Genomic DNA, 4538 nt, shown 5'->3' on the forward strand with positions numbered 1-4538 from the left:
CTATTGTTTATGGAGTAGTATTTTAAGCAACAGTGTATGCTGGCTCTTAGGAAGTCATAACATGAGCTTAGATTTAATTGATTGAAAAAGAGTCATGCATTTCCTCAAAGTTTAAAAATCATATCTTTAGTTGATTTAGTTGTTAAATAAAAAGCAAGGTTTTTAAAAAATGAGGCTCTTCTTCCTTGATGTGGTAATTGTCTTATGGTAAGAATGACCCTCTGATGGTCATGTCTTCCAGTTTCACAGCAGGCATACTGCTTACACTGATTGTTGCTCCCAGTTTTCTGAGATTATGACAACCATGCTAAAAAGCTCCTTTCTCAATTTCTGCCCTTTGCTCTTGTGTAAGAATCAATTTTTGTGTCAGGTCTACTTTCAAAATCTTATCTAGTCTTATGTTTGCAATTCTAGAAAGTGCTCTAAAAGCCAGTTCTGCTGCATAAAAAGTAGAGAAATCAGCAATGTTCTAGTTAGAGGAATGGAATAGGTAGATATGGCATGCTGTGGATTAGATTTCTTGATTCTCTGCCATGTTTATCAGGATAGCATCGAGGTATGGCAGAAAAGGCCCATGCATCAGGAAGCAGAAAACATGGGTTCCAAGTCCCCTACCCTACACATTAACTGAGAGAGCATGGGTACAGTCATAAATTGTAGGTTACATAACTACAGAATTTAGAATTAAAATGGACTTAACGGACCTTGGATCAGTAGCCTTGCTTTATGGATGAAGAAGCTGGGATTCAGAGAAATTCATTCGTTTTCTCCATATTTGGAAGTAGCCAACAAAATTTAACATCATAACTGGATTTCTGATGAAGATGACTCATTAAATCCACACATCAACACACCTCCTCCACTCAAATAGTAATAAATAAATACGAAAATCAAGATGTGAAGGCCTAAAAAATTGGCTCATGTTCCATGAACCAGGAACAAAAGAGAAACATGGATTAGGGAGAGAGATGATGCTCCTGGCCAGGAAGTAGGTAGAGGTAGTTAAGCTGGTAATTTCTGACATCTAACGGAAAATAAAGGAATCCCAAATGATTTTGGAAAGTCCCAAATGAATGGAAAATTAATGTCTTTCTGCTTGAAACCAGGGTGTGAGGTTCCCATTTTCAAGAACCTTGAATTAAAAGGAAGCAGGCCTCAGAATGGGCCTTGGGAATTGGAAGGACAAAGCCTGCATGTGACTAGGAATGTCTTGGTGACATGGGATTCCCCCAGATGCCATCCTAAGCCAAAGTTTTGGCAGTTGAAAATCAACACTAAACAGAGATGAGGACAGAAAGACTGAAAAAAGGGAAAAGAGAAAAAGGTGACAAACAATTTTTATGCTAAACAGTGTGCCAAAGACATTCCAAACAAAAAGAAATCTGCTATGGGACAAAAAAAAAAAAAAAACAATAATAAAATCAATTATGAAGATGTGAATTCATTCAGAATTAAAATAAAATTAATTTTACAGAATTAGATCAGGCTGAGAAAGATTTTTAAATAAATTTTTGGAATAGTCAAGGAGAATCTGAAGATTAATTTGAATTTTAAGAAAACCAAAGATAAAACAGTAGAAATTATAAAAGGTAAATATGAAAAGAATCAATTAGAAATACTGGATTCAATTCGCAGCATTTAAAAAGGGCAGGGGGATGGGCACTGGAAATTATTTTAAGTAGTCACTATATACTTAAAAAGCAATAATGATTTAAAAAAATAAATAAAGTCTCAATAGATTGGATAAACTCTAGATAGCAGTGGTAAGCAAATTACTCAAGATGTAGCATAGAGAGGTGAAGGGTTAAAAAATATAGAAAGGCAGTAAAGAAGCTTGGAGGGTTGATTTAATGGTGGGCAGACTGAAAGGATCCAACATAATCTAGTAAGAATTCTAGGTAAGGACAATGCAGAAATTACTGAAAAGTAATGTTTACAGAAAGAAATGTTGATAAGTTTCCAGAATTGGAAAAAGACATGAACTTTCAGGTCTATCCTCTCATACTAAATAAAGACAATTCTGCACTTACACTTCAGAGCATCAAAAAGTAAAGTCAAAAAGTTAAGGGAGCCTATAAATATAAGAAAGGCAGAAAAGTCTATAGAAAAATGGGCAAAAGACTTAATTAGGCACAACATAAAAGAAGTTATGTAATGGTCATTTGGTCATGCAAAGAAACAAAAATTCAATCCCTCTTGAGATACCTTGGCAAACCAAAAGAATGATTCAAATGAAAATGAGGATAATACCAAATGTTGGTAATCTGTCAGGCAAATGGTACTTTCATATGTGGTTTGTGACAGTATACACTGTACATCTTTGGGAAACTGTTTAGATTATCTTGTTATTTTCCTTATCCAAAATGCTTGGATCAGAGAATTTCAGATTTTGGATTTTTTTTCAGATTTTTGACTATTTGCATATACATGAGACATCTTTGAAATAGTATCAAAGCTTAAACATAAAATTAATTTGTTTCATATATATTTTATAGACAGAGCCTAAAGGTAATTTTACATATTTTTAGTGTGCCTCAATTTTTACTATGGGCTGGTTACATGAGGTTAGGTATGGAATTTTACATGTGTGATGTCATATAAGCACTCAAAAATTTCAGATTTTGGAGCATTTTGGATTTTGAATTAGGGATGCTCAACCTGTATACCAAAGCTGAACATACACATACTCTATGACCTCTGATTATAACTGCATATATATATGCAGTTATATGTTCATATATAGTCACAAAAGATACAAGAATGTTAATTACAGTACCATTTTACTAGTCAGAAAACTTAAATTACCCTAATGTTCATTAAGGAAATAAATTATAGTCATATAATGGAATGTGAGAATAAATGAACTACAATGCATGAAACAACATGAATAAATAGTATAAACATAACATTGATCAAAAGAAACTAGATTGGGAAAAAAATGTTTGTAAAACATACATCTGATAAAGGATTTGTAGCCTGAATATATAAAGAACACTGATTTTTCAACAATAAGAAAACAAACTACCACTTTTTTTTTCCTGTAATGAGAATTGAACATGCTAGGCAGGTGCTCTACCACTGAGTTACACCACCAACCCTTTTTAAAATTTTTATTTTGAGACAGGGTTTCACTAAATTGGCCAGGCTGGCCTCAAACTTTTAATACTCCTGCCTTAGCCTCTAGAGTAGCTGGGATTTTAGGTTTGTGCTACTACACCTAGCTCCATCTACTTTTAAGAGGGGCAACCTATTTGAACTGACACCTTACCAAAGATATATTAATAGTGAATAAGTACTTTAAAAGATGCCCAATACACAATCTTCTAAAAGACTTAGGAGAATTTTAAGATGACAATAATATCACTTTTTAAACCTCCCCAACCCATTGCTCCTATAAAAAGTTAATTAAAAGGCAAACCCAGGATGGGGATATAGCTCAGTTGGTAGAGTACTTGCCTCCTAAGCACAAGGCCCTAGGTTCAATCCCCAGTACCGCAAAAAAAAAAAAAAAAAAAAAAAAAAGAAAAAAGAAAAAAAAAGGCAAACCCAAGATCCCATAGACAATATCTACAACAAAACTAGGTGAAGTAGCCCCCAAAATTCTCACAACTGAAGGGATGGGAACAGACCACTGATAGCTACAAGACCCAAGCCATATAAGCATCTTCTTGGTGAAAAGAAGCAGAGGGAAGCTTTAGGTAGTTGATGAACCTATAGATGGGGATATCTCCAAATCATACCTAGTTACTCACTGGAAATGTAGAGGACCAACTGACAATAGCAGCCAAACTGCTGTTACACAAGAAGTTTACCTTCAGCTCCAAAAGGACTTGAGTAGATGTGCACTATGAACTCCTAGATCTCACTAGATAAAGCCCCCTTCCAGCACATAACCCTACTTTGACCAGGATCTCTGAGATTATAAGTCCATATTAAAAAGAACAGGAACAAAAAGGACAAAGGTCCAGATAAAATTGGGGTGTGAAAATGAATCAGGAGAACCCAGAAAGGACAAAGCCCTTCTAAACTACTCTCTGCTCCCTACCCCAGACAAGGTTCAGAAAATTAGCGCAGCAGTTACATAGAAGACTGACATAGCAGCACACAAATCTGCAGGTGATGCCACATATTAAATTGCATAGTCATCACTGGAAAATCAAGTTCTACTCTCATGCAGACTGGGAAAAACATTTTCTAGCAATGTATGTAACAAGATTCTTCTGATATAAAACAAGTGGTCATGTGATATTTGCTGTAACACATGGTTATTACAATGGTAGCCAAAGCAGCAAACTCAATTTATATGATGAAGTGGGGCAGAGGACATTGACATGGAGCAACATATGCAACTTGCTTGTGGCAAGCTGGCAGCAAATTCTTGCCTTTTTCATCCCCCCTAAAACTCTATTTCATGGATAGCTGGTAAAGAGGCTGTCATTGCTGTGTGCTCAATGAGCCTGGCTCTAAGGACTCAACAGGTGAGTTACAGGAGAGAGGCTATAAGGATTGGCATAAGCAGATGACAGCTGCATCACTGA

This window comes from Sciurus carolinensis, chromosome 5 (assembly GCF_902686445.1).
Source record: "Sciurus carolinensis chromosome 5, mSciCar1.2, whole genome shotgun sequence".
NCBI classification, from domain to species: Eukaryota; Metazoa; Chordata; class Mammalia; order Rodentia; family Sciuridae; genus Sciurus; species Sciurus carolinensis.